Source organism: Melanotaenia boesemani, chromosome 7, assembly GCF_017639745.1.
Source record: "Melanotaenia boesemani isolate fMelBoe1 chromosome 7, fMelBoe1.pri, whole genome shotgun sequence".
NCBI lineage: Eukaryota > Metazoa > Chordata > Actinopteri > Atheriniformes > Melanotaeniidae > Melanotaenia > Melanotaenia boesemani.
The window spans coordinates 8,768,278-8,780,996 of record NC_055688.1 but is presented as its reverse complement, the minus strand read 5'-3'; the positions used below and the strand labels follow the sequence as shown (position 1 = coordinate 8,780,996).

Below are 12,719 nucleotides of genomic sequence, written 5' to 3'. Positions count from 1 at the left end.
TATAATATGGTTTTCTGCCTCTGGGTATCTATTAGGGGACAGAAGACAAGTATCAGATTGTGTTCAACAGGATTTTGAGCAAAGTTTATAGCATAAATTGAAGCAAAATGTCTCAGAAACTGTATGTGACAAATATGTCATGTTGGGCTCTTATGGGTTAAATTATTTAGTGATACATTCTTTAAACCCTTTAATGTTTCTGTTTTTAGGTTTTCTAAAACTTTAAAGATCACATTTAAAGTTGATATTTCACAGAATTTGAACAACAACATTATTTTGGTGGAAGCAACTATTTTGTAACGTTGCTTTCATTACAAATTTTTACAGATTTTTTTACAAATTACAAGTTTTTTGCAGAAAAAGAAAGTGCATGAAAACATTGCATTTACTATGGCCAAATCATAAATGTAGAATAAAGATATCCAGTCTTTTGTTTCTTTGGAGTGTGACTGTCAAACTAACCACTCAAGTTACCCTTTGAAGAAGAACACAACAGAAGAGAGTCAAGTGTAAAACTTGACTAGTTGTCAGCAACATGGTGCTGTTTAAGTAAATATGAAGCTTTTGAGAAAAAGTAAATAAAGGTTCCTTGTGAATCTGTATCACCTTCTATCTGTCAAATACTTGATGAGTTGATTATGACACTGCATGACAAGCCTTGATGTATTCAAAATCTGAATTTGGCTTATCTTGGTGAGAGGACCTTATTTTGGACATGTAAGCGTTTTGTCACATCCCAAAACCACTTTATCCTCCTTAGTTTTGAAGATTCTGACAGTTTTCCAGCATTACATTTAGAGTATGTCTCCAGGATGATCATTTGATATATCACACAATTAGTCGTCACAGTTGACATTCTGCTTCACCTTACCAGTGAAGTGTAATGGGATTCATTAGTACTCATGTCTGTACTTGGTATTAGCATGTAGTCAAATCTAAGTAAGAAAAATTTCACTTCCTTCAGGATCTGCAAGAGCTTCTAAGACCTCATTTTGGTTTAATAAGTGAATTTGCTTTGCTTTGAGTTCCCAATTCTTGCAAAGCAACTGGGGACATTTCAGCTTCCACAGAGAAAATTTGTTCAGAACAGAAACACAGAAACAATGCTGTCGACATTCTCTCCACAACAGGAACACAGCCTTAGATAACCCTCCACATGAGAAAGGCGGGAATATTTCATCCTTTCTTATCATGGAAAGCAGAGGAGCATTGCTACCTGCCTCCAGTTACATCCTCCTCAGACACCAGAGACCAGAACAGCGGCTGGTTATGTAACAGCTTATCGGTGGGCGGTTAGCGTTAGACCAGAAGCTGAAGCAGCTCTCCAGCATACTGAACTTCTCTGTTCTGGTGAGAGTGGAGGGCCTTTAAAACCTTACATAACCCTCCTTTTAAAAGAGGGCCAAATATACCACACAGTCACTTATGACAGCACCCAAGGTTGACCCCCACCCCATCCACCTCGCCTCATCACAGCCTCCACCAGCACCCAACCATATTTCCTCCACCACCCTTTCTTCTTCTTCTTTTTTAATTTCATAATCCGGGTGCTGGCAGCAGCGCGTGACGTGCGATAATGTTATCAGGGCCAGGCAGGACAGCTCGCTGATCCTATCCAGTTAATTGGAAGTTGTTTCCGAGTTTCAAAGCTGAAGAGGAGGTTTGGAGCGGCTCAGCAAGGCGCATATGAGTCTGTCAGAGGAACATGTTTATGACAGATTGTTTGAAAGAAGACAGAAGAAAAGGCAAGGACAAGTTTCAAATGTATGTGATTTCAGTCCAGAGACGGCAGATCCATTACTGGCTTCACAACCACGTGTGGATCCAGAAAGCAGGGCTGCTATTGTTTCTTTAAATGATGAGAAAACAACACAGTGTTATGCAGGAGCTAATTTCAATGAACACTAGCAGCAAATAAAAAAGAACACCCAAACTCCAATCATCGTTCAACACCCAGTCTGTGTCAGTTTCAAGCAAACTGACTCCAATTAAGGTTGTAAAATGATAAAATAAAAGACCAGCGTCTTTGTCTGTGAGCCAGGAAATCATCAAACATGTGGAAACATTTTTAACACTAGAACAGCTGACACAGACATTCAGACTGTTTAGAAAATGTATTCTTAATAGCTGTTTCAGATAAAATGTCAAACTCTTGCTGGTCCTCAACCTTTACTAAAACTATTTACGTTTTCATTCAAATTAGTTTTTTACATTTAGTATATAAAGGATGAAGGAAATATGTTTATTTCTTCCTACTTCGGCCACAAGTGGTAATTTTGACCACACTGAATATTGTGTTGCTCTATTTTCCTGCCACAGATAAAAATATTTGGCAGAATTTGACAGAATTTGATTGGGGGTTGGAAAAAGAAGAAAAATAAATAAATATATAAATTAAACATGCCCATTCAATGTGGCCACCTTATTGGTTGCTCCTACTGAACCTTTAGTTGTTACTAATGTTAGCGGTAAATTAATAATAGAAGAATAAATCCTTTGTTCAGCATGTTTTCCTTATTCTAAATTTCTATAATGACCACGATGGAAAATAATCTCCCAAAACTCTAGTAGTTCCCTTTCAAATATTGATCCTGAAAGATTTCTTTAAATGTCCAACTTTAGCCTTAAAAAATATCTTCCAAGTTTTTGCAAAGTCTCCTTGTGAACGAAAGGCATTTGCAAATCAGTACTGAAGATAAGAAACATCACCTACATTACAGTACCATCTAGTTTTAGTTATTGGTCCCTGTAACAATGGAACTGAAAACAAACCACGGGAGAAAGTCCTCGTCTGGACGCTCAGTTAAAGAAGACAAATTACAGGTGAGTCTCTGCTGTCCCCATCAACCATTTTCAGGGACAGATGGAAGAAAAATCAAAGTCATCTGATGGCTGCAGCTCACACACAGTTGCCCCCAGCTAGCTTTCATCCTTTGGGGGACACGATACTGACAGCTGGACAAATGGACCAAGATGGATGCCTAACAGCAGATTCTTTTTCTCACACAGCAGCTTCAACGCCTCTAACACAGCACTCTGTCTTCATCTGTCAAGGAATAAAGTACTCTAGGGAATGCCAGAAAACACTTTTTATTTGGTGGTGAGTTTTAACTCACGCAGTCCAAGCTGGGGTTTATCCGACTGGGTTGCATTCTTCATAAATTAAAGATCTAGTGTTACTCTGAGGAGGTCAAGAAGGTGGCGCCTGAATTTAATGAAAATGTCTGTTGACTACCCACACTGCTTATTGCATTTCAGGGTCATGATATTAACAGGGGAAGATGCTCAGCAACCTCCCAGATCAAACACTGGCTTAAACTGGTCTTAGAGAGTAAGTCCAGCCACCATTCAAAGAAAACCTTCTATGGGCATTTGCATCATTCTTTTGGCTCTACTGAGAGGTCATGGTGAAACATGAGTGGATACTTAAGTTGAGTAGAGCTTTAGTTTCTGATTCATCTCCTTCAGTGGACCACTGCATCACCACGAAGTGAAAATCAATTTGGATCTCTTTTCCAATCGGCTGCAAAGACCCAGGGGTAATTAAACTCTACCTCTGAACAGGGCAGGGCAATTTCTTCAGAGACAGAACCCTGGCCTCAGATTTGAAGGTGCTGATATTCATTATTAAATAGAGAACTTAAAAATAAGGTCCATCTCATTCTGAAACCCAGGTCAAAAATCTTCGTTCAGTTCCTGTCATAAGTAGTTTTAAAAATCAAAATATTCTAATAAAAACCTTCATTTACATAATAATAAGACAATCCCTGTGTTCACTTGTGCAGCTTGTTCACTTGTTGAAGCAAATGCTGGGCATTTGGAAAAAAAAAAAAAAAGTTTGATATTAATGAGAATTATTTAGTCATTCTTCAAATATCCTGCAGATTATATACAGTTACATACGACTGTTGTATACTTTGTCCATGAATCTGTGACTGAAAGACAACTTTTCAACACTTACTGAGTATTCAGCTCACCTTCACTTTCCTTCAGGCTTGTGCTGATGGTTTTTCTTGATGGGACAATAAACTCGGGCTAAACAAATTCCATTAATGGGGCGTAGCGCACCAAAAATGTGTTTTTTTTGTTAGCTGTGAACAACACAGTATTACTTAACTATGACGACAACCACCTATACTGTTGATAAAACTTGTATTTTATTTTATTTATTTATTTTTATTTATTTAAATAACTGGATTTGAAGCTGTTGTTTTTCCTAGCGGTTGGTAAGCTGCTTGGTAAATTGGCACCATCTTGTGGTGGTAGTGCTGGTTAAATCAAGGCAGTTGCATGTTAATGTGATACTCATACTAACTATTCAGAGATTTATTACCCAGCCCTAATGGAGGGTGCATGCAATGCTACATTCAAGGGCATATTTTTTAATACAGCAACATGCTTCTCAGTTGTCCCCCCCACTTGAGTTTATCATGCAGAAATTTAAGCTCCTCAAAGGATCAGCCCCATAAATTTTTCGGACTTTTCAGACTCTGTTGTAAGACTTGCAGCAGACATTCACATTCACTAACAGAAAAATTTAATAATTATGGTGATTCATGTTAAATCCACAAGGGGGAAGGTTTGTTGCAAATGTTCAGAGTGAAACTTTATCTAGAAAGTTTTTAAAAGACAAACTTTGATCTGCAGATGTTTGATATGGTGCTGTCATGAGGTCAGACTTTCTTTAGTCCCATACTTCTTTGATTTTTAATATAACACATAACAAATTCACAAGAATGTATGTTTTTAACATTTATTTTTAATTTCCACTTCTCAGAATACTACGCTTAACCCATCATATTTAAATTTCACCTAAATATATATATATATATATATATATATATATATATATATATATATATATATATATATATTAGACATTTTCTTTGGCTTTTTAATACCTAAACAATAAAAAATCTTCTTTTTCACTGTAACCACTTACAGCATCATAAAGCATCCTTCTGTTTTCAGACTTATGTTGCTTAATATTTGGTTCTTAATCATGATGAATCAAAGACAAAAGTGAAAGAAATTTGATTTACAAAATTCTTGGTCCAGAAACCATGAAAAAAACCACAAAAATATTAATTTTTCATTCACAGCTACTTCACTCAGGTGTACAAGTATGTGTGTGAGACTTTATTTATGTGGTACATAATGTGGTACATGTGGTGAACAAAAAACTTTACTTTGTCTGGAATGAAATATTTCTGTCCACATTACAAAATTATACATTCATGATGCAACCATCACAAAGTCAGAAGATAAATGTTGCAGACATCGGTGGATGAATTAATGATGAACTGCTAACGTCGTGCCTCCCTCTCAGATCTGCCAGCCACCGACCCCAGCACTCGATGACATTATTTATTAATGTAACTTCCTGGCAACAAATTATTCCCTCAGCACAGGCTGCAAGGAAAAAAAGAGGATACATGGCTGCAATTAATTTATCCTCTTTACAAGTTGTTGGCCTGCCTTAAATGTTAAAAAAGTGCTTCTGTATGAGCTGGCTAATTTTAACTTGAAGACTTTAATAATACTTTTAAGCTTGAGGAAGCTACTTTTTTTAGCTCTGTCTTCCTACAATTGCATTACAAATTTACAACTATTCCTGTTCAGGATCTGATTGAATATTTAATGCTGGCAGCCCTTTTGATCTGTCTTGAGTGTGACTTCAGCTGAACAACTTTGTTCCAGATGGCATCCAGATTAAAATATGAAACTTTCCCTTCTTTATGTCTTGTCTTTATAAATTTTTTCCCCCTATTCACAAGTACCATCATTAGTCAAAGATGGTTTTCTTTGTATTAACAGATGTGAAATAAGACTGAATAGAAGACAGACACTCACACAAGATATTTTTGAAACAACCTGACCTTGTACCAGAGAGGCATCTGTAGCCATGGTAACCTTATCAATAGATAGCATCATTCTTGACATAACATAAAACATCCAAAATGACAAAAATCCAGTAAGAAAACTTAGTAAACATGTCTTTAAGGGAAGCATTTTAAGAGTAATTACTGCAGGAAATGGCAATCTGAGCACTCGCAGCTGAACCAGCCATCACATTTGTGAAGTTTGAGATGTTTTAAAATTGCAAAAAAGCTCTTCAGGCATTTAGGTAGCTGGCAGCTTGGCTTTCTTCACTTCTACAGTCTGAGCGGCTCCGACTGCTGTCTACTGCAAGGAAAACACTGACTGCTCCTGAGCACTTTATACATTCACACATTCTGGAAAATCTCTGTTGACTTTTAAAAAAAATCTAACATAAAATCAACTTCCAGATCTGTTTTCACTGTGTTGAAAAAAGGAAAGAATGACAGACATATGATCCAGTTAAAGCCACTTAAATTTGTGCATGAGCTGATTTTAACCAGAGTTTTATAAGTAGTCCATCAATAGATTAACTCCCCATTCCTGAAAGCATCATTGAAAATATTATGCTGAAGGCAGTGTGTCATTCAACTGGTTAAGCACCCATCCCATGTACAGAGGCTACAGCTCTGCAGCTGGACCCGGTTCGACTCCCGGCCTGGGGCCCCATCCTGCAGCTCATTCCCTGATCTCTCCGACTCATCTTTCCTGTCTGTTAAAATAAAGGCCACTAGAGCCTAACAATCATTTAAAAAATACTATGATAAATTTTCTTTAACACATGGCCCTGAATACAACACAACAGAATAATAAGGGTTTTTTCTTTTTTTCTTTTCACACTCTGCTCTGTTGTAGTCGTCTCTCCATCTGTTTCTATCTTCCTCTGTTTTGTTTCCCTCTGCCCACATTGTTTTCACTGGACATTCTGGTGTTTCTTTTATATATTCTCTCTTTTATTTCCAAAATTATTGAGAAAGTTGTATTTCACCAGCTTAATGACTTTTTAAATGAAAGTGGAAATCTTGATAAATTTCAGTCCAGCTTCCGACCTCCTCACAGCACTGAAACAGCTCTGGTCAAAGTGTTAAATGACATTAGGTTGAATACTGATTCTGGTCAAGTATCAATCCTGGTTCTGTTGGATCTCAGTGCTGCGTTTGATACTGTAGATCACAGAATCCTGCTGCACAGGCTGGAAAACTGGGTTGGACTTTCTGGAGTGGTCCTTAACTGGTTCAGGTCCTATTTAGAAGGCCGGAGATATTTTGTTATGATCCGCAGCTATGAATTCGAGCGAGTGACCATGACTTGTGGAGTCCCCCAGGGGTCAGTCCTTGGACCTCTTCTGTTAAACTTGTCTATGCTCCCTTTGGGTCAAATATTACAGAACTATAGCATTTATTATCAAAGTTATGCTGATGATAAACAACTTTATGTGTCTCTGTCACCAGATGACTGCAGTCCAATAGACCTATTGTGTCAGTGTCTGGAACAAATAAACACCTGGATGAGGGAGAATTTTCTACAATTGAATGAAGACAAAACTTAGATTATTCTGTTTGGTAGCAAAGAGAAGAGGGTCAGCATTGGTAAACACCTGGAGACTCGGGCTCTTAAAGTCACCGACCAAGTTCGTAACCTTGGAGTGTTGATAGACTCAGAACTGACTTTCAGCAGCCACATCAAAGCTGTCACTAAGAAGCTTTTTACCAGCTCAGAAACATCAACAGAATTAAAAGTTTAGTCTCCCAGAAAGACCAAGAGAAACTCATCCATGCATTCATCTCCAGTAGGCTGGATTACTGTAATGGTCTTTTAACAGGACTTCCTAAAAAGAGCATTAAACATCTGCAGTTCATCCAGAACGCTGCTGCTAGAGTTTTAACCAGGACTAAGAGATCTGAACACATCACACCAGTTTTGAAATCTTTACACTGGCTTCCAGTCCGTCACAGAATAGATTTTAAAACCCTTCTGATTGTTTACAAATCCCAGAATGGTTTAGGCCCAGAATACATCTGTGATATGTTCAGAGAGTATAAACCTAGCAGAGCTCTTAGGTCCAAAGACTCTGGTCAACTAGTCCAGACCAGAGTCCAGACTAAACATGGAGAAGCAGCATTTAGCTGTTATGCTGCAAACAAGTGGAACAAACTGCCAGTGGAGATTAAGCTTTCACCAAATGTAGACACTTTTAAATCCAGGTTAAAAACATTTCTTTTCTCATGCACCTATGCATGAAATCTGCATATTAACTGTAATTTATTATTTTATTGTGATTATGTGTTTCTATTTCTAAATATCTGTAATGCCTTTGTTTTATGTAAAGCACTTTGAATTGTCCTGTACATGAAAAGTGCTATACATATAAACTGCCTTGCCTTGCACACACACATATATATATATATATATATATATATATTTTTTATTTTTTTTTCTGTCTTGCGGTCAATCACTATTCTATGCCATCTATTTGAAAAAGATTTAGCCTTTAAAATCTAAGTTTTCTATTGTCCAAAGCCAAGGGCAACTGTCCTTCCCATTATCCATATTGATACTGTTATCTTAGATTTGTGGCGACCTATTGTTCGTACCCGCTGTACTTTCACAATCACAATAGCTTTATTTCTCAAGATCCCAAAATGTGAGAGGTAAACTTGTAAAAAGCAGTTTGTGTGTTCTGGCTATCACTGGTCATTGTCACATCTGTGAAGAAGCTAAAAGAATAAGTTCAGGAATATATGTGGGATTTTGGTCACTTCCTGGAAATGGCTTCGCTATACTCCAAGATTTTAAAAATAATTAACTGTAAAGTCAAGAAATAAAATTTTATTTTAAGACAGTGATGTAAATTATTCTGTTAACTCAGTCTTCCTTATTATTTTACTGTATATTCAATCCTAAACTTTCTGCAAAGGACATGGAAACTTGATTTCCTTACAGCCCAGTCTCATTCATTTGTTCATTTTCTGCCACTTAACCAAGGTCAGGTAACATGTTAAGGGGGGGTGACCCAGACATCCCTCTCCCCTGTGACACTGCAGCTCCTGCTGAGGGACTCCAAGACATTCCCAGGCAGAGGGAATATATAATCCTCTAGTGAGTCTTGGCTCTGCCCCGGGATCTCCTCTCGAGCTTGAAAAACCTCCATGGGGAGACAACTAGGGGGCATCCTAATGAGATGCCTGAACCACCACCTCACTTGTATTTGTGTTCATATTCCTTTGGCAGACAAGAAAATCCCTCACTTATAGGCGAAATTTGCTGCTTTGAATCCAGAATAGGTGACCTACTTAAATCGTATCGAACCAATGAAAAATATTTTTGATAGGGGAGGGGGTATGGATGGGACATGGAGTTATACCAGAAACAGTTTTATTAGGACTTCGTTTTTGTACACAAGGGTGGTGCAGAGCTACAATGAGCTGTGAACATGTGAAGAGAGACTTGAACTAAGAGACTAAGAGCAGATGACAGTTACGACTCATTCGCAGATTGGTTTGGACTTAGGTGGATGCTGAGGGAACCAGCTTGAGAGGCTAAAGGTAACGTTAACTGATGCAAGCTAACATTAGCTTTTTGTGGCTACACTCGCTAGCTACATTATAGAATCAAAGTCAACAAATTAACGTTAGGTTATGTATGCAAATTTTCGTAATTTCCCTGGCAGATGTCACAGGACATATCAAATAAGTGATGTTCTTTGGAAGGTACAAAATTGGTGTGGATGCTGGGCATTCATACTATTATGGTACTTTACCTTATATTATTTATTCATCATATTGTAACTGTAAATACATTTGCCTTTCAATCTGAAATCCAACTATATATGTAGAACTAATGTTATGGGACAAACAATTTAGAGTTTTACTTTGTGGGTTAGGGTAGGCTAGTGCTTTTCTACTATTGGTATAAATGTGTTTTCTGAAATCAGATTTTTCAAGTGAACAGATATCTGTTTAACATAATGTCTGAACTAAGTGTGAACAACCACAAACCTCAAAATTCACCAGAGTGATGCTTTTAAATATAAAATGCCCAAAATTTTCTTACGGGATCCCCCTGGAGGAGTTATATCCTTCTCACGTTTTTCACCCCTGACCCATTTTCATGTCTGTTTGTTTACTACCCAAACACTGGTGACCATAGATGGTGCTTTGAGCATAAACAGACCAATAAATCAAGAGGATAATGTCTCAACACATATCTTGCCGTTTGGCTCGTTTCTCTTTTCACCACAACAGAGTGGGGAAGTGGTGTCATTATTGTTGATGAAGTCCCAATATGTTGGTCCATCTCTTGCTCTAAGGCAATGACTCATTCCCAACCTGGAGGCAGAACTCCACCCTTTTCCATTTGCAAACAATAAACCAAGTCTAATGTCCACTTGCCCATATAGTGTACAATCCATGGTTATAAAGTGTGAGATAACAATAAATCCCTAAGTTCCTGCTTTCTGTCAGACAGCATTCACAATATGATGGGAATCATCATAAATTCCATCATGATCAAAGTTAAAACCATGGACAACTCTGTAATAATGAATTTCTTAACATTTCTTCATTCCGCTCCAAACATGAACAAGTATTGGGTGAATTGGGCAGTAGAAAAGTACAAGTGAGCGGGAAGGGGACAAAAAGTAATGACTTTGGAAACATTGTGCTGGAAGTGGATTTTAAGATATGCCTGTGGCCTATTGAACAGTAGCAAGATATGGGTTAAGACATTATCCTGTATAAACATGTGGCTATGTACACAGAATGTAGAAGAGCTGATGAACTGAAACTTAAGTTACATCTGTGTAAGGAAACAAATAATGAAAATTAAAGTGCTCGGTCCTGTATTTGTCATAATAATAATAATTAAACTGTAATGAGACACAAACTGAACAGCAAAATCTCAACCCTATTAAATAACAAAACTACCAGAACTGTGGCCAATAAAACTCTTGGGGCACTTAAATTTGATTTGTAAAGGGTTTCATACATCTTTCAACATACAGCAATGGCATGGATTTGGTAAAGCTGTGATTAAGACATGCAGGTGTTTCAGGATAATCTGAAGCTGGATTAACAGAGCGAAACTCAGAAAAACAAACATTATCATTTCATTAACATATTATTTCATTATCGTCTGATTTCTTCCTCCTCTGAGCTGAAGAGGCTGTTGATCTAAAGTGATGCGCTCACCAGTTTACCATCAACACAAACTGACTTCACTCATAGTCAGTTATTATGATGATGAAGAAATGCATTTCTTTTAGACATTTTGTTTACCTGAATTATAAAACTTTTTTTTTTTTGTATTTCAGCCAAAAGAGAGAATTTCTATTTCTCTATATAACTGCCAAAAACTTACATAAAACATGTCACCTCTGTTTGCAAAAAAGTCTCCAGATATTTTTCCAGTAGATGACACCTGTGAGGTTTTACTAAGGAAACTCCATTTCAAGTCTCATGTAAAATTCACTTGATAGAACTGCTGAAATCTCTTACACATAGCAACTCTCCTCTTCACATATAAAGCTCTTAGAGACCAAGCTTCCTTGGATCTTAAAGATCTCATGGTTACATCTTTTCCCAACACAGCACTTCACACACAGCACTCTCAGACTGCAGGTTTTCTTGTGATTCCTTGTTACGAAAGTAGAATATGAGGCAAAACCTTCAATTATCAGGCCACTCTCTGTGGAACCAGCTCCCAAAAAGCAGATGCCCTCTTTAGCCTTACCATTAGCCTAGAGTTGAGTTTGTCTGCAATTTCCCTGCATGAGCTTAATAAGCTGGTCAACTCCATGAAAATTGCTCCAAGTCCGTTTGATTTCTTTAGTACTTTCTTTTTAAGGCAAGGCAAATTCATTTGTATAGCACATTTCACGTACAAGACAATTCAAAGTGCTTTACATAAATACTAAAAGCAAAGGAGTGCAGGAAGCAATACCAGGTGCATGAAAAAATCTTTAAAAGAAATTAAATAAAAGCAGAAAGATAAAAAAGCAAAAATAAAATAGATAAAATTCAAGAAATAAAGTTACAGTGTGGGGAATTTAACACTTGTTTTGACAGTAGGCAGCAAATAGAAAGGTTTTTAACTCTGAATTTTCTGGGAGTTTGTTCCACATGTGAAGAACATAAAAACTGAATGCTGCCGCTCCATATTTAGTTTTCTACATGGGAACAGAAAGTAGACCTGACCCTGATGATCTGGTTGGTTCATAAGGAAGCAGAAGATTCTGAAAGTATTTTGGTCCTAACCATTCAGTCCTTTGTAACCTAACAGCATATTTTAATAACATCTTGGCCCTTATATCCTCACAATAATTTATAAATCTTTGACCTCTGGATGTGTTCCCACATATTGCAAGCAAGCTGCTGTTCAACCATTTCTAAAACAAAACCTGGATCCTGCCCTGCACAGAAAAAAAGGCCAATTTCCAAATTGACTTTAATGGCAAAGATATTAGAAAAAGTAGCCACTAAGCAGCTAAGTGATGTCCTAGAGCCAGGGTCACCAACTCCAGACCTCTTGAGCCTGTGTCCTACAGGTTTTCAATGTTTCCCTGCTGCAACACACTTGGTTCAAACAATGGGTCCTTAAGAGGCTTGTGCAGAACTTGACAACAAGCTGTTGGAGAACCATTTCATTTGAACCGGGTGTGTTGCAACACTGAAACATAAAAAAAAAAGGCCTGTAGGACACTGGTCCAAGAGGCCCGGAGTTCGTGATCCTTGTCCTATAGGAACATAATGTCTTTGGCACATTTCAGTTCAGTTTCCATCATTTGCATTCAACTAAAACAGCTCAATGACCTACTGAGGCAAGGTGATGCAGGAGACTGT

General features: G+C 37.5%; 1 protein-coding gene across 3 annotated transcripts in view; it reads right to left on the bottom strand.

Moving 5' to 3' along the window:
• The window catches only part of LOC121643022 (complexin-2), an 83,207-nt gene that overhangs the window by 35,653 nt on the left and 34,835 nt on the right, over positions 1 to 12,719 (bottom strand). The window contains exon 1 of one of the 3 annotated variants that reach the window (XM_041990178.1): positions 3,962 to 4,049. The exons of the other annotated variants lie outside the window; for them this stretch is intronic. The gene's annotated coding sequence lies outside the window, so the exon portion shown is untranslated. Of the gene's footprint in view, positions 1 to 3,961; positions 4,050 to 12,719 lie in introns of those variants that run through there. 3 annotated transcript variants of the gene reach the window in all.